Here is an 18548-nt window from a genome sequence, read left to right on the forward strand (position 1 = left end):
CTATATTTAGCATTTTTCAGCAATGCCTCTGACCTTGAAGCAGAGTAATACAGTTTAGTGAATGGCTGAACTAACCCAGCTTTCAACCACTTCAATAAAGCTCAACATAAGCCTCAAGGATGCTGTGGCAGAATCTATTCAGTATAAGAAAAACAAACCTAAGCAAGTAAAAAGGTTCTTGGGTTTTGTTTTTGTTTTTTTTTTTTTTAATTGGTAAGGCAGAGTTTCTAAGTTCAAATCAGCTTTTGACAGACTATATTTTAGGGGCAACTATTAATGAGTCAGAGCTAAAATTTTATAGGATGGGTTTTAAGGATACATCTTCCTACTTTGTAAATTCCTTAGGATTCTCTGGCTTCGATGTTTTGCTGCTTGAATGAAATGTATTCAGGTATTACCACACCCAGGATTTGAGAGAAGCTGTTTGCAGGAGAGGTCTAGAGGCTGATTGCTTGACTGTGCCAAACTACACCTGGTAAAGAATTTTTCCAAAAGAAAAGAAAAGCATTTTAAGAACTGTCACAGAGGGGAAACTTGCTGGGAGTAAAACCAGGATGTTTTTTTATCGCATGACAATGACAAATGTGAGAATTCATCACAGTATGAAGTAAATAATATGAAAGTGCTGTTACTCAGCAGAAATCAAGCAGTAACTTGATTTTGCTAGTACTGATGGATAGAAAAAGATAAGTTTTTTAAGTTAAATCCCTAGGTTTTCTAGATTAAATCTCTAAAAATTCTGCTATCAGCAGCTATGTGACATTTGTCAGTGTAGGAAAAGAAACTGATGGGAGGAATAAAGAGTCAACACAGTTTGATAGGAAGTTGACTTTCAGTTCTGGAGGATATACTTGTTTTTAAAATGCTTTCTCTTTATATTGGATATTGTAAAAAAGTATTGTAAAAAGGCAATGTAAGTAATACAGTTGTTGAACACTGAATTATGAGAATTTTTTTTTCCTTTACTGTCTCATTTTACCGCATTGTAAAGTTTTAATTGCTTAAAATGAGATTCTCTAAACACATTTTAAGAAATCTGATAAAACAGGAGGGTAATTGGGGGGGGGGGGGGGAGGAACAGCAGTGAGATATTTTAATTGTTATACTTCAAACTAATTGTTTTGGACTTATACCAGTATAAACAAGAGAAAAAAATGTATGTATGTCCTATATGTATATTCCTGCATACAAAATTGGTCCTGTAAGTAGTAATGTTTTCCCTTTCAATCTAAGGAATACAGACCATGGGAAATAGAGTGGCTTTTGATAGATGTTACGGTTTATATTAGGCTAGCAGCATTCAAAGTACAGATGGTACTTTGGATATTGGTGAAGCAGTAATTAGGGATGTCACCTTCCTTCTCTGGATTTGGAGGAGCTGAAATAGTCTCTTCCCTATGGGCAGTATTTTTTCTTTTTCTAGTTACTGCCTGTATGAAAAATGTGTTTATTGCATGTGTAACATTTGTAGGAATATTTTTTCCTCATCATATTGTTGTCCTTTGACATCAGCTTATCCTTTCTACTCAGGTATATTTTTTTAAAGGTCTGTTACTTAACCTCGGTTTGTAACATATCTTTTCATAACACAGCTAACTATTCCACTTTATAACTTGGCAATGTATTTATTAAGTATTAAATCCACTAGATATAGGATGTGTAGGAAACTTAAGTAATCATTTATCAGTAAAGAGATCTATAGGACACAAGTTGCAGGTCTGCAGATGTGACAGAACAGTGAGCAGAAGACATGGTAAGGGGCTTAGGATTCTGATCCAGAGTATTGCTTTTCTACTATAAACTTACAAGTTCTGATTGCTAGGATTCTTTTATTTCTATATATACTATACTGTGCCCTCTTGCCTGATTCTATAGCTAGGCAGAAATCAAGGCATCAACAGAGGGGTAAACTTTTCTTGTTACAAGAGAGATTATCTTGGAAACTTAGATAAGACCTCTATCTAAATGCCAAGGTTAATAATACACAAATATCTGAATTAAGTTTGACATGGAATAGGTCTCTGTGTATGTATATTTTGAGAAGCATGTGGAAGTTGCTAAATATTTTCTTGTTTAAAGAATAAAAGACATGAAAATGTTCATATGTGTTATTTTGACTCAGTCTCCAAATCTATGTATGTGTGACAGTACAGCAATGTGTATCATTGTATCAGCTTTGATTTTTTTTTTTAAATACATACTTGAACAAGAGTTTCACAACATTTAAAACATGAAAGGAAGGGAAGAAACGCCCATTCTACTGTCCTGACATTTAATGCTGATTTAATTTTGTATTAAGGAAAATTAAAACATAAAACAAAACATGTTTTACTTGTAAGAAGAGTTTGAGTTTAAAGGTCTTAAGGAGTCTAACTTTTCTAACGTTTTAAATTACACATAAGAGTGGAGAGCAGTGCTTAGTAGTCTGAATTTACAAGTAGGACAGCACAACTAATTTAATTGCAGTTCTTATAAGCAAGGATTTGAATGGGTTTGGCCCTTAGTGGAGAGGACAGTGTAATTTTTGTATCCTGTGCAGATGTGAACTATAAACACACGAAGACCTAATCTTTCAAGGTGCTTAGTGCCTCATCAGAACTGTATTCCATTCCCTGGTTTTTTGAGTTAACTGCAATACTGTTCACTATCCTGCAGAATAAACCTTCAAGAGATCAGTATGTTTTCTGATTTGGAAAGCCTCTTAATTTGTTTGATCACCAGGATTTAACATGTTTTTTTCATCAAAACCTGACAGTTCTTTTTCCTCTGATGATTTGACACTTGCACACAAGGCACAGAAGAGGGAAGCAGTGTGTAGGAGTTGAAAGGTTTGTTAGTAATTAAACTAGTTAAAATTGTTTCTTTCAGACATAGCATAATCTTCTTGCAATGTAATGTTTGTGGCAATTTACGCATCCCTTTGTAAACTTCAGTAAAAGCTGTTCTAAAGTATAGTAAATGCTTAGACATATGTACATACATGTCTACTAATATATAGCATGTGCACATAAATGCAGCCTAAAGAGAGGCAGTAGCTCTACCTAATATATTACAATACTGTTGGATTCTTTCCACAGCTTTAAGTCCAGTCAAGATTTTATCCGACCATTTGGAAAGTGTGTGTAATTCATAACTACCTCCTTTAACATTAAATTAATTCCTCATCTGTTGGCTCTGTAGGAATTGTTTAAAATACAGTTTTTAATGCTTGAATTCATTATCCTGCTTCTGAGTAACCAGACATCTTCTAGATCTCCTGGTGCTGTTTTGGGGTATTTCATTGTTTTCTCGGTCCTCAGCCCTTTTTTTCGAAGTGACTTTTTTAGAAAAGTATCTCAATAGGAAAAAGCAAGAAGCGTCACTGCTTGCCAGAAGAAGTTTGCTTCCCACCCTCTCCCTTACCTTGCGCTCCTGGACTATAGAAATCCTGGGTCAGCTATTGCTCCATGGTGCGAGGCGTTCAGCTGTAGCATCAGAGATGTGAGCATTCCAGCAGTCCCACTAAACAATGAGAGATAGGCTCTTTGCATGCCCCAAGCCTATGGAGCATTACGTCATTGCCTTACCATATAAGGCACTCTGTGTTGTGCAGACTCGTCGTGTCTGACTGGTGTACTTTAGTGATAGCCAGAACTTAGAAAGCTTATTAATGTGTTCTGGCTCCAGCTGACGCTCAGAACTGTGAGAAATATTTCATTTGTCTCCTAGTTCATGGCCAAGAAGAATGTGCGGAAGGTTTGGGTTAGGGCAGTTCCTTTCTATTATTGATAATAAAGTCATTAGAAGCTGTTAGCTGAGTAGGTATAATGTTTTCTACTTAGTCTCATAGCCTAGAATTTTAGAAGGGATAAAATTAAATTCAGGGGTATTTTCTGGAATTAATTGTTCTAAGAGAGCTTTTTCTTTTTTTATGACTTTTTTTTTTAATATGACTAAATAAAGTGAATTTAGCTAAAGTCCTCAGAGGGTGATATGAACTTTGAGTCTTCTCTTTTTTTTTCCTCTCTGTAAAGAGTTGGGGTCCTCAGAGGATAGTATTTTATTTCCTGATGATGTAACTACAAAACAATTCTCTAAGTGATGATGGGAAGGCCAGATGAAATCTGGCTTTTTTTTTTTTCTTTTCAATGTTTTTTCTACAAAACCCTTTCCTTTTCATATGTTTGTGTTTCAGCTAACACAATTAAGCAGTCCAACCAACTATTTTTAGCAAGAAGATCTTAAAGAAATGAGTCGTTTGTTTTAATACTTAAGAAAGAAGCAAGAAGCCAAAAAGTAGGGTTTAGATTGAAGAGCTTAAAATGTATCTGTTGTATTCCCTGTCCATCAGTGTACGATGTGACTAAACATTGAGAAGACAAGGAAGGAATACTTAAAATAGGCGCAAAACGTGCTGATGAAATTACACTAAAAGTTAACAGGAGTAAATGAAATCAACTCCTGTGTCGATAGGTAGAAGGCATTCTACACTTTTTTTTTGTGCAGCTCTGTGGAAGTAGGTGCATCCACAATTCATTTACTTGCAGCATTTGAATTTTAGTCTTCAGATAAATTTCAATGTACCTTAACCTGTCCTATTGCCCGATTTTTGTGTGTTTCCTCATACTTGAACATAATGCTAACATAAGGCAATTTACTTATTTGGGAGTGTTGTCTTGTAGGTGTGAAGACAAATGGTGATTAAAGTGTTTGTTTGTTCTTTCATTAAGAAGACAGATGTCTATTAGATACCTTATACATATTTACCTTGAGTGTAGCCTGAAAAAGATACCTATTCTTTAGTTGGAAAATTCCAGCCAGCCCTTTGCACTGTGTGTGGATAAAGACTTAAAAACAAGCTCCTTATGTGTATGGATGATTCTGCTGTGTATCCCTTGTAAGTTTCTGAGAAAGTTAAGATTTGCGTTCTTGATCATAAAACTTCCAAATCTAAATAATAGTGCAATACCTGTATACTGACCCTTCTGAAATGATTTTGGAGATAAAGAAATGTCTTATTTGTATATACCAGTGGACAGACCATGATAATATTTTATTTCCTGTTCTAGGGAGATTTAATAATTAAATTGAAACACCCCCCCCACCCCCGACCCTGTCCTTTAACTAAAATTGGACTGTTCATTTGCTTAGCTAATGTTTTTGAGAATTAACATTTTGTATACTTCTCGATACTGTGACAGTGTGTATCATGTAAATTACATAAAAAGTCATCTGGGTGATCTTCTTATGAGGAACATGAAGTTGACTTCATCTTCAGCTACAAACCCACTCTTTCTGCTAGGACTGTTTAAAAAGATAGGACAGCTGCAGGTGGAGAGTAATGCCCTAAAGCAGGCTGTTGAGGATGCTGTGTACCCAGTGGAGATTTACGGGGGAAGTCAGGTAAGTAGATCTGTGAGAGGTATCTGGGAATTAAATGCGCATGCATTCTTTTGTACATGTATGTATATGTGTGCAAGCATAAGCATAAAATGCTTAAAGTGAAAACTGTTTCTGTATTTTTTTATTTCTTTCCCATGCAATTTTGTCCTCCCACATGAAACAGTTGTTGTTAACCATAGACAGCTTTGAAGAAGAGGATTTCTCAAAAACTGGTAATCAAAAATCCATCTTTACAGTCGAGTTCTGTTCTGGAGTTGCTAGGAACACAGCTCAGGTAGTGCTGGTGATAAGTTTATTGGCAGTCTGGGGGCAGGCTAGAGCAGGGAATAGCGAATGCATATCTTTCATGAGTCTGTGCTTACGTCTGGGGATGGCTAAAGTATGTTTCTTAATTATTTCTCCTCTGTGATACAAAAGTGCACGTCTGTGACCTTCTGCAAAACAGCTTTATCAAAGAGCATCAGCTGAGTGTATAATGACCTGACTTCCTTCTCTTGTATTGTCACAACTTAATAGACAGAGTATTATTCCAAGCCTTGTTAAGGAACTATATTGTTAAGAATTGCAAGTTTTGTATTGCTATAGCATGAAAAGTTTAATTATATCTGAAACAACAAATACAGTTGCTGAGAAGCCTTCATTTACTGCTTTTTTTTTTTTTTTTTTTTTACAATGTCTTCCAGTATCTGTAGGTGGAATCCTGGCTCTGGTGAACTTTACCAAAATGGGCCAAGCAGATAGACTGTCTCATTTTCCACTGCTCCGTGAAAATGAGTTTGATTTCCTTTGTTGCCAGACATAATTGTTGAGGATTGGTGCATTTGTAAGTATTGTGACAGCGAAAGAAACCATTTGTAAAATTACAGAAAAAAAAATGAAAACCTTTAGATCATTTGGTACATTCTTTGACAGTGCAGGGCAGCTCACTGCAGCCCGTTCGCAGTGACTTTCATCTAGTCTCTGTGCTTTTCATTTCATATCATTATTTGTACCAAAATTCTGTCAGGGTTTTACTTGGGGTAAAAAAATAGCTGGAAAGATGGAAGATTGTGGTAGGTAGGGAAAAGATAAAACAAATAAGAGTTTTTGAGGCTGTTGTTTAGTTTTTATCTTCTTATCATTTCAATCATTAAACTACTTGTCTTGCCTTTTTCTTCTCATGACAATTCATAGCAGCAATTCCAGTGTCCTTAAACCCATAACCTATTGCAGCATTTGACCCTTTCCTTTAGCCATTTTGTATCTAAGATAAACAAAGGAAATTAGAATTTGGGCCTCACTTCAACAAAGCACTTAAAATATAGTCCTGTGGGTTTTTTTGTTGAAAACGGAAAGTACCTCAACATAAGCCTGATTTTAATGATATATTGAAATGCTTGGCAGAATCAAGCTGTTGGTCACACTTACTTCATGTAGGTATTGTTGCAGACTGGGCTTTAGAAATTCTCTGTTCAGTCTAGATCTTTAATTTACTTTCACATTCCAAACATAGAAGTGGAAATATTGTCAAAGCTTTTCTTAGCCTTTTACATTACTTGAAACTATTTGCTTTTTTGGAAGGGGTCTGCTTAAGCTTTGCAAGTGATAATAGAGAACTGAAAGACATATACTATGGACAAGTCAAATTTTAGTGACTTGCATAAATGGGATCTGATGTTTTAATGTTTTAGTAACTCCTGTGACTTCAAGGATTTTTCTCCAATGTATACTCAGCCTTTTCTCTGAAGTCTATGGGAGATTTGACATGAAATCCGTGGAAGAAATCTCACTCTTTAATTATTTCTTGCATTGATAGCATCCTTCCAAAATTTTCTGTCCAGTCTGTCTTATTAATTCTTCAGCCATTGTGATCAAAGCTTTTTTAGATTTCATCAGTGAAGAGTGTTTTAGTGTTTTGGAATCCTAAAGCTTAGATTAATTTCTGAATATGATGAAGAGTAACATGTAGACTTTACGGCTAAATGACAGTCTGCGCTGTACTGAGAACTGATAAATTGCATGTGGAAGGTAATGAGGAGAAGCAGGGGAAAGTTCTAAAGATAACATTCTTTAGATTCATGTATCTTTTACTATGAACCATAGACGGAAAGCGATTCATATCTTCATTGCTGTGTGTTTTTAACTTTTTTGGCAGCAGGAAGAAATATTTTCCCCAACTCTCCCATTGTTTGCAGATTCCATTATTCTCCCTTTTTTGGCAGCTACAAATAAAATTCCTAGCCAAATGTTAGGGATAATTAGATCCTTTTTTGTTGGGCGCCGCCTTGAGAAGTTGATGACTACATCTCTTAACTACTAATGACTTCTCTCCTAAGGAGAACTGGCAAGTGCTCCATATTTGCTTGGGAGATGGTTTTCTCTTGTATATGGGACCAAGATAAGTTTTTATGACAACAACTTTTTGTGTGTGTGTGTGTGTGTGGCAGAGCTTGCAATGAGCAAAGATTAATAGAATTTAATTTTCATGGCTTCCTCATGTCTATATTAACCATGTATAGCCAAGTAATCTTTTTTCCATGATGAGCTAACATTCTTTGTCTATTGAAAACTCTGTGTTAATAGTGTACTTTAAGAAGCAGTTTGAACTTAGAGGTTTGTTTTGTTTGTGCTGTTCTGCACTCAGTTATTTTTTTTATTCTTTCCCTTGACCCCAGAAATGTGCCTGTCTAGTTGGGCTATTTCTGGAAGCATGACAGCCATTTCAGTATTAACGCAATAGCACAAGTGAGTTGTAATCATGCAAAGATTGTTATGGTGAGGTATCTTGGAAGGTACCGAGTTCCACGTCTGTGAACATGCTTTTAAGCAGAAAGTTGCTTGCTTTCCTTCATCCACCTCCTTTGAAATTCAGTCAAAGCAAGGTGGTTCTTGAAGAACTTAAGGGAAATGATGCGACTGCAGCATTTGAAGCTTATGTCTGACCCAACATGACTCCCTTTCTCAAACCTTTCGAATGTTTTAACCTAATCTGTGAATTCAATTCCTTCATTTGAAGTGATCAGATCTCTTTCTGAGCAGTTTAATTCTTCTTTGAATAGTAAGCACACAAGTTTGAGTAAAGTTAATACCACTTTTTGCATAGACATGAATTGAACATGGTGACAGTGGAGGATGCTCCTTTCAATGCTTTGATTCAGGTGAGATGAAGTAGATGAAAATATTGTCAAATTCCTTCGGTTATTCCACATCACTGACCTTCTCTTCCCTTCTGCTTTTTCCTTCGCACATGTTGTTTCTTTGCTCATTGCTGGGTGATGCTGTTCCACCACCAGTGCCTTGCGGTTCAAAGTCCAACACACAGCTAGAAAGGATTTGGCATTCATTGTGTTTCTTACAGGTTGCAAGTTTTACAGGTGTCACTTGAGGCCATGCTCTGCTTTGAGAGCACAAGCTTGTGAAGCACACATTTAGGTGAATATGGGTATGAATGCATTTTAGGAACTGTTAGAATTCTTCTTGGGAGCCATTTATGTTACACATAGAAGAGTATGAAGTTACCATATTTTTTTCTTTTTTTAGTGTTAACTAGAGAGAATCCAGAATCAAAATGTATTGTGATTCTTACATTTCATTGTTATAAGTCTCTTGAGTGAGCTTCTCTTGTCTCTTACAGATTAATCCAGTGAAAATACAGCTGTTAGAGAGCTTATCTGAAAGGCAGTAAGGTTGTAAAGGAGGGATTATGGATGCTAAGAAAGGCAGGCTTTGCAAGAAGAGAAAATATTTTTTGTTGGTCTGCCTGAATTAACCAAGGAGTTAATTTGAGTTCCTAAATGCTGACATTTATGTTACAAAACCTATATAATAAGTGATATTTTTTTTCTGCCTTAATTAATCTCCTGCCCCCCTTTGGGATTCCTGATAAAAATATAAGTTTTAAAGGGCTTTCCTCATTCTCTGTAACTTCAGTAGCCGTACACTAGTCCCTGTTTAAAGCACAGCACTTGAAGTTATTGGTGATTTTGATACCTGTCTAAATAATGCAGAGGCAAATGTATCCATCCTATACAGGCCATTTTAGATTGTACATTCCGAGAGATGTAAGACTTTGATTCCTTTGGGATTTAGAATTGCTGAGCTATCTGATAGATTCATAGTTCAGAAATTTGACTTAGTTGTGTGGTTCAATTCTCTAGTCTGGAAAAGTATTTACAGAATTTCTTGATCTCCTAGTGTGCAGTCACATGTAGTTCTTTGTGTTAGTCTTGCCCACAGCAGGTACTGTTCAAGGAGTCTCCTGGGCTTGGGAAAATGTGTTTAGCAGACTCAGACACTCCTTATAGCTCTAGAGTCTGCAACAAAAATTTCACAAAACCCTTGAGTGAAGAAAAGGAATAAATACAAAAGGGTATTAATTTGGCTTTTTTTATGGCAGCCTGCATGAGACATATCAGCATTAAGATCAGTTACGTTAAACTCGGCAATACTAAAATTGTGCCGTTATCTGGAAATACTTTTATTAAGATCTCATGTCTCTGGATGTTATGTCAACAGGTCAACAGGATGGACTATTACTAAGGAACTCTTTCAGAAGATGAACTGAATGCTTGAATAACCTACAGATTGCTTCATGCTTGAAAACTGGATTCAAGCACAAAGTAATGATTTAAAGAATTCTCTTTCAGCACCAAACAAAACAAAAAAAATCCTTTTTCGTTCCTAAAATCTTCTGCTCTTTTGTCAATCTTCCCTGAAACTTTGGTCTGCTTTATTTTGTGGTGGGTTTTTAATTATTGAATGCTTTAATCTATTTTGTTCTGTTACTTATTTTTAATTGTAAGGATAATGCTTCTGTTTCTTTGAATGTTGTTTCTCATCGATAGCTTAGTTGAAAGCATTCTGACAGCATAGTCTCTAGCTTCTATTCTGGTCAATAAACTCAGAAAATCATAATGTGAAGTTTAATATTAATTAGATGAAAGATAGTTGCAGTCCATAAAAAACTGTGTGTCTCATGTTGAACTGTGTAGAATTGATTAAATGTAAAGGTATATTGGATTCTTTCTTGAAGTTATATGATTTCATTTAAGAGAAACCTGCAGGGAAGTAGCTGCTTTCACTACAAAATCTCATAGTACGCGTGATTATTGTTAATAATTTGTCTTAGAAACTGACCGTTATTACTTTAGAAAAAAGTAAGCTGATTACTTAAATGATCATATAATTTCAAGTCATTTTCTTGCCTATCTTTTTAACTTATCAACGGTAGTATATCAAAATATCTTAAGTTGACCTTAGTATTCTTAGGTGATTCTACAGATCAAAGATTTAAGCATGGCAACTTTGTTAATCTTTGGGTCCTCTGTCTCCCATCCTTTCTCCAATAAATACATAACTATGTATATTTAAATATAGCCAGTAACAAGGGCAGAAGAAAAGCAATTCTAGTTATTGCAATGTGATACATGATAGTGCTTGCAGCCTTTTTAGTAGTGAAAAATGACACCACCTATTACTTACTTCACCTTTGTAAGGGATATATAATGAAGTGTCTGAATTTCATGTATGATAAACCAAAGGCCTAAAACAAGAAAGTTTCAAAAGAATTAAGTATTTTCTGAATTCCTAAGATATGTTGGATAAGTAAGACTCAGTTGTGTGTGACCTCTTGGAATTTTATTCAAGTTGAGTTTTCCCTCTGTAAGATGGACATGTGAAATTCTTTTGTTCTTCACTGCATTTTTGTTTTATCCTTTCTGGCTTTATTGTTTTTATTTCAGAATCTTCGTAGTAGATGAGCAAAGGCTATTCTCACATGAAACATCAGTCCTTGATATTGCTGCTGAGTAAAGAGGAGCATCCAACTCTACCAAAATAGGAGTTATTTTGCTAGAAGCCTTAGGTGTGTCCAAAGTGACAGGAGGTTACAGAGAGCTTGACAAAAATAGATACTTTGTGAGTTATAAAATGCCTTTGACCTTGGGGCTTGGGAATGTAAGTGGAGCCTTAACTTGTAGCTATCTGTGTGTATCTAAATTAATGCAAGTCATGCCTAAAAGATGTTGCTATGTATAGTTTGTTCAGTGGTTAGTGTGATGGGTGGTTTGAGTTTTTGGAGCAGTTCTGGTAGCGATAGGTATCCCTGGAGCAGAACACTCATAGCTCAGAGGTTTGTGGAAACATTACTGGTGGCTTTGCTCAGCAAGAGCAGGATCTCAGTGGGAGTGAATTTTTAAATGCCTCCCTACCTATTGGGCATTGCTCTGAAAAGTTTGCATATGCAAATGTACACAAAGGAGTTGTGGATACTTCTCCAATTTTATGGAGGTGCTTCTAAAGGATTTTAATTTCTTCCAACTAGTTATTCTTTAAAAGAAATGACTAAAGGCTGTTTATGATACTTCAGCATTAAATGTTGTAACAGCATTTGTTCCACATTTATTGATGTCACAGAATTTGGGTTGTTTAACCAAATTTTGGCTCATTATTTTTGTTTCAATATTGCAGAAATTGCTTTCTTGGAAGCATCTTCTCTATTTTAGGTGTTTCTTAAAAGCAAGAAACCTACCTATTGTTGGTAGTGAATCCCTGCAGACTTCAGAGAATAGCAATAGCATCTTAACTAATACAAATGGAAGAGAGAAGTCATGTTTTGCAAGTATAATACTTTGTTTCTTCTCAGAACTGCAGGGGAAGAGGTAGACTAAATCATTCTGTGAAGTTCTGTTGGTTTTTATTCTTAAACTACTTTACCAGATATTAACAAATATTTTCTCTTTGTGCTATCCTGTGCCCTTCTCTGATTTTTAAATGCATCCAGGAGCCAAAAGCAATAAAAGAGGCTAATATTTGTCAGGTGATGTTCCAGTTTGCCTTTGTCATTGTGAAATAAAGTCCATGAGTGGATTATTGGAAGATGGAGGGAGGACCATGTGAAGATGCTAATGTCCGAAGGAGTGAGTGAGAGAGAATTATTAAGAGGCATTTTTAGTATTTATACTGGAATGTAGGAAGGCTTATGATTGCACTGTTGTTCCCTAAGGGAGGTCTATGAGAAAGGGAAGAGGTCCAGAATCAGGAAGTAGTCCACACAAGAGTCTCAAATGCATACTTTTCACTTAGACATTTATCTGACTTGAGAAAGGAAAATGGCTGTATCTTGCATTTCTGCAAAGAGCTACCTTGGGAATCTTTTTTTTCAAATAGGGCAAATTTATTGCTGTCAGTTGCATTGCATTGAGGATGGTGAACATGGTCACTTCCTTCACAATGAAGAAAAATATTCACTTTTGTTTTCCAGGAGAGCTTTGGCCTTGATTTGTTTGTCTGTCTTCAATCTTTGGATGCTGACGTTGTTATATGTCTCTCACTATTTATAGTAAACTCTTCATTGAGAGTGAGTTTATTGAGTTCATAATATAATTTTATTATTTTGTTGTAGGCCATTTCTGGTGAACATGTGAATGATTTACTTTCAGTAAGCTTTTTTCTCTTTTAAAATACACTTTTTCATTGACCTGAAGTAAGAAAACTGCTGTTTATAAAGCTTCATGTATATGTTTCTACAGTCATATGATGTTCACAGGCAGTTAACTGTTTCTACTTGGATGAACAATTAATATACTGGGTATGTATTCACCTGCAACATTTGACTGTAAATAGGAAGTTAAACATCTTCATAACTCTTAAGCTACAAGTGTATTGATACAAGTTCCACATATAATGTCTGTCTGAAGAATTTAATAAACATTGCATGTGTTCTTTTGACTGTTGCCTTTTGGGCATATGCACTGCTTAAAGTTATCTAGAGAACATTTTTCACATTCTTCTTCATAAATACAAGTTGGGAGAGGATTTTTATACCAGTTTTTGAGAACCTGTTAATTTCAAACAAAGGTGTGTTTATTCTTGGGTTTTTTTGTGTGACTAGTTTTGAAGAAAATTGTGACACTGGATTTGGTATCAGAAAGTTCGTAAGAGCTACAGAGAAAACAAATCCAAAAGGAAGACATGGTTTTGCAGCATTTGAATCGTTCAAACTAAAATGTACTCGGGCTTTTGAATTACATGGTTCACAATGGGCATGCCCAGATGTTTTGTTACTTCCAAAGTAACATTACGTCATCTTACTTGCAAAGTCACTGTGCTATAGTAGTCTTTACATCCAAAAGAGCTCTCAAGTGGGATATCAAATATACACATTACATAATCAGAACAAAGTCTTTATTGGTTGATTGTACCCTTAGGGTGGGATGCTGAATAGTAGTTGCATATGGAAGACATAATCTTGCAGAATTAACCATTTCCTAACCATCCTATCAACAACAGTGAAGTGAAATAATAGGATTCACTTGGAAAGGGAGTAGATGAAGAAACTTAATTTTCAAATCAGTTAGGAGTTCATTCTATAAACGTACTTAAATGTATCAAAACAAACAAAAAGAACCAGAATAGTTTTTCAGATACATTTATAGACTGATGTGCTGAAATTTCATGTGGTGTAATTCATGTTGTTAATGAATTCAAAGGAGACAGACCAATTTCTGCTCAGTCTGTGGTTTTTAATTTGTTGGGAAATAATCCACTTAAGATACTGGAAAGAAACATTTTTGGTCATGGAATATTAAATTTGCCATTCTAAGCTAATTTCAGAGTTATGCAGTTGTTAAGGACCATATGTGCAAAATTATTGTTATGAGTCTGGCAACTTTAATCGGCCCAGTTCACAACTGATCTTATTTTTAGTAGGACCTGTTTTTGTGCAAGGTATGATACAGACTTTATAGTTCTCAAGCCATATGAAAATGATATGAAAGTTTGGTCTTTTATTGATTGTCCTGGATTTTTTTGTGTGATCTCATTCTAGTTTTAATGAAACTGAAATTCATAAACTTCATCTTAAATAAAATAAATATGTAAGTCCCTACTCTGTGGGAAATGAGACTGCGTTAAAAAAAACCCAAAACAATGAAAGCAAAAAACCTTTAAAAGCCTAAGCTTTATGTTTCGATGATGTACAACTGTGTATTTCCTGTGTTATCTTAATGTAGCTTTTATGCATGACTTCAGAGTAAAATTACACCAAACTTGCAAATTAAAACAGCTAATCATCCTTTGGGTATGTGTACCTTTTAGACTAGAAGGTGTTTTTCAGTGAAAAGACTGACTGAACCCAAGGCCGTTGACTTCTCTTTTTTTCTCTTGCCCTGCACCCAGACTAAATTATTCATCATTATTCAATATTCAATAATATTCATATATTCATAATTATTCAATATTGTCTTCGCTTTTATGTTATATTTGCTGAAGAGTGGGAACTTGTTGGCAATTTCTTTGTTAATGTGCCTGTCCTTCAGAAAGAATAAATTTGATTTACTCATTTAACAGAATCCCTGAGTTCTTCTCCAGATCAATTCTTGGATGTTCAGTATTCCCATAAAAATCTTGAAAAAAGATACTGATTTTGAAAGTGTTGACCTCAAAATATTCATCTAGATACTTCAAGGACAACTGTGACATAAGTGTATTTACTGAAGATCCTCAAGTAGAAAGGAAGGTACACACTAAGAAGACAATAAAAATTCCATTGTATTTTTATCCATTCATAGTGGACAGTGTCATTCTTAGACTGGAGCATGGATGAGTACTTGGTAGGCTTAATTAATATTGTTAATATTCAGATTTTTGTGAAATAAAATGAATGCAAGTTCTGTTACCCAGTACTTGATGCTTAGCATTCTATGAGCTTGGTGTAGTTATCAAAAGTTCTATTTTGAGAAGTTTGATGTGTGGCATTTTCTCCCTGATAGTTATTCATGTGAGTATCTTTCTGTTTCAGTCTCTTGGTGGAAAACATCAGCCTGTGGGATTTCTCTTTTAGCAGTGGAGCTTGCCACATGACTTTGTTGCCTTTTGGCCTCTCTGCCTTAAGCCTGAATATTCCTTTTTCTAAAAAGAAATTTGCATCCACTAAGTAACAGTGAATCATTTGAAACTTCCTGGGACTCATATTTACTACTTTAAGCCTATTGACTATTCATTTTCTTTATATGCCTTTTGAGTATAAGTGTGTTGTGGGACCCTTTTTGTCCATTTTGGTGATAGAAGTGGTGGAGCATTTCTTCCATTTCACGGATGAATTAGCATAAATATGAGGATTTGTGATATGTTCTACTATGATTCTGTTTTTCAATAAGTATGATAATTGCTTGTTAACTTCCAGAAAAGATGAAGTTGATATCTATAAGGGCAGAAATTTGTGGCACTGAGAGGAATAAGAACAGCATTATTATAGTTTAGCATTATTCTCCATGAATTGCAGTTGGTTTCATAGGCTACCTTGGAAGTAACAAATGTAAAACCTGGGATGACAATAATGTTTAAAAACAGGTGAAAATAACCAACTGTGTGGGGGAAGAGTTACTCATTAACAAAACACAGTGTAGACATAGTACGTGTTGGATAGTTTTCATTCTTAGCATCAACTCATGTCCTTAAGTAATTAACAGTGTCTTTATAAAATTGAAACTATACCAGATCTAAGGCCGTGCATCATCATCAGTCATATCATGCTCTTGAAAATTAAAGTGAAGGCAAAAGGTAATTGTGTGGCCTCTGACTGCACTATTTAAATTCGGTGCATAGCTTTTTTCTTTTTTCTACTCTACTGAGTTGTTACAGTGCTGAAGATATTGTATCCTCACGGGCTGTTACTATGATGGAGTTTCAGGGTACCAGAAGACCTGAGTTGCTCACTGGTTGTGCATCCTGGTTTATTCCCTGCATTCATCTTTTAATGATTCCTCCCTCTCCTCCCATCTTTGAGAATTAAATGTGTGACTTCATCTTTTCATGGTCTTCTCTTGAGGATGTAGCACTATAGGTGCTTTCTGAGGTCCACTGCTGTGGAGCTGTGAAGTGTGCACCCAGGCTGACCCTGGGAAACAGGAGTTACAGGGAAAAAGGCTGCAAACCACTGGTAAACTGAGCAGTGAGTTTACAAGAAAAGAATGTTAGAACACCAGTGCTGATGCTTGGGTAAGCGATTCACAAAAGAGTCCTCTATCTGGAAACTGAAAAAAGAAGAAGTTTATTTAAGGTAGCCTTAAAAAAAAAGTGCATGGCTGCAGCTATATATTTTGTGGCATGAGTCATGGAAGGCTTTATAGTTCTACATCCCCTTGCATAGGAGGAATAAACTTTGGGGAAGAGGAAGTTAAGAGAAAACAGAAGTGTGAATAACTGCTAATGGTGCTCTCCCTGGCTCCATTCAGTCTGCCATTTCATCATACATGAAGGGGGTAATTCAGAGATTCCTTTCTTGGCACATAAGTGGCAACATATGTTTGAAACAGTGAGTGGAAACTGTAGGAAAAAAATGACAGGCATATGGCAATAGGAAGGCAAGGGAAAATTTGTTGCCCTAACGTTAGCCACATAATTGGTGCACTTAACTTCTGCGGGTCTGATTTATTTAAAGACAAAAATGTATGCTCCATTTATTCTGGTTTTTTATATGTAGCCCATATCTTGTAGTTCCTTCATAATGTCTGTCCAAAGAGCTCTCTGAGGGAGACGAAAGGTGATGTGAGAGATCTAAAGCCTCTCTGCCAAGTAACAGAGCAAAAAATCTGGATCCAAACCCAGAAACCTGCTTTTCTTCATATTCTTATACAGGAGGTTTTCAATTGTTCCTCTTTTATAATTTTAATATTCAGTTTTGTGGATTTTTTTTTTTTACCTTCTTAAGTTAGTTGCAAATGTTTATGACTTAATGCAAGTTAAGATTTGCTACTTAGTGAAAAGAACAGCTGTCCTGGAAACAGACATGGTCCAAAATAGCATTTCCAGTGTGAAGTGCATGCTGAGGCAACCTGCTAACTTTAGTTAAAGAAATGTTTCTACCCTGTTCACATCTGTGCACAAAGGTAGGTAAAAGGCAGTGTCTTAAACTGTATGTCATGTGGAGAAAACATGGACAGCTTTTTTCTGTTTCCTCAGTTAATTTTGAGCCTTGAGTTAAATAATCAATTTCAAGTGAGAGTGTTAGGAAGGTCAAAATCCAGCCTGGTCCTACAGGGCTTCTATTGACATGCAAAATATGAGTTTTTTAGGAACTTACTTTTGCCTGCAGCTGAAAACTCTCTAATCCAGAGAGTATGTTCTCAAAAAATGCTTAGGAGGAAAGCAGTCTGTTACTTTCTATTGAAAAATGATTGATCAAAACCTGGGAGAATGTCTCCCACCACATTTACCTTCAGAAGTATGGCCTCTTTTGTGAAGGATAGTGTGGCCCTTGGAGAACTGTAACTCAGCAACTGATCGGTCATGTTTTGGCCTATACCCTAAGGGGATCTTAATCCTTGCATGGAAAAGGAAAAGTGACTAAATGACGTTTTAATTTTCCTCACTCTTCTCTCTGACCTCTTCTGGCTGTGGGGTTTTATGGGCTAGTGATTTAATTTTGAGATGGTAAGTCCTATGTGAGATTATAAAGAAATATTAATTTTTAAGTTGGTTGCATTATGCCAGAAAATGTAGCTTATTTTGGGGAGAAGGATAGAAGCTTTACCAATCTTACTTAAATTCAGAAAGTATGCAGTTTAAACTCCTAAAAATAAATAAAAGCCTGCTCCAACTTCTTTAAAAAAAAAACCAAACAAATAAACAACACAAAACCCCACCACTATAATTAGTACACTGTGTTAACAACTAATGTCTTGAAAAATTGAGAAATCTGAGCTAGTTTCTTTACCAGAGTAAATGACATCACAACTACTGTCAGCAAAAGGAATGAAAATAAATGTTTTAAAAGGAAACCTATTTATGTTACTTTGGTTGTCACCCATGTTAGCAAAAAGCCAGGAAAATGCATCTGGAATTTGTAGAGCTCTCTGCAGCTGCTTAGGTTTTTTCCTTCCTTTTTATTAATATGGGGGGAACTTGTTTTGTTGGTGGTGGTTTTTTTGCCTTTTTTGTTTTTAAACAACAAAAAATGAATTACGTACTACTTGTTTTGGAGGAAAAGAAGACATTTTAAAAGAATTTTCAGGAAAAATATTAAATATACCTGATTTATTAGCTTCTGCATGTCTTACTTTATGTAAGTATAAATGTATTCGATTGTTGTAGCATTTTTTTTTACTAAGTTGACTTTGGTGGAATCAGTTCCATGCATGCACAATATTGTAACTAATTATGTATGGACTGGAGCGATGCAGGTCAGA

At 35.5% G+C, this 18548-nt stretch overlaps 2 protein-coding genes across 2 annotated transcripts in view; one reads left to right on the forward strand and one right to left on the reverse strand.

The window, feature by feature from the left end:
• Positions 1 to 3518, reverse strand: part of FILIP1L (filamin A interacting protein 1 like) — a 34286-nt gene extending 30768 nt beyond the window's left edge. Inside the window, exon 1 of the mRNA XM_062004298.1 lies at positions 3403 to 3518. The gene's annotated coding sequence lies outside the window, so the exon portion shown is untranslated. The remainder of the gene's footprint in view (positions 1 to 3402) is intronic.
• CMSS1 (cms1 ribosomal small subunit homolog) overlaps positions 1 to 18548 on the forward strand; it is a 237715-nt gene that overhangs the window by 34770 nt on the left and 184397 nt on the right. The window lies entirely within an intron of this gene.

Source organism: Colius striatus, chromosome 1, assembly GCF_028858725.1.
Source record: "Colius striatus isolate bColStr4 chromosome 1, bColStr4.1.hap1, whole genome shotgun sequence".
Taxonomy (NCBI): domain Eukaryota; kingdom Metazoa; phylum Chordata; class Aves; order Coliiformes; family Coliidae; genus Colius; species Colius striatus.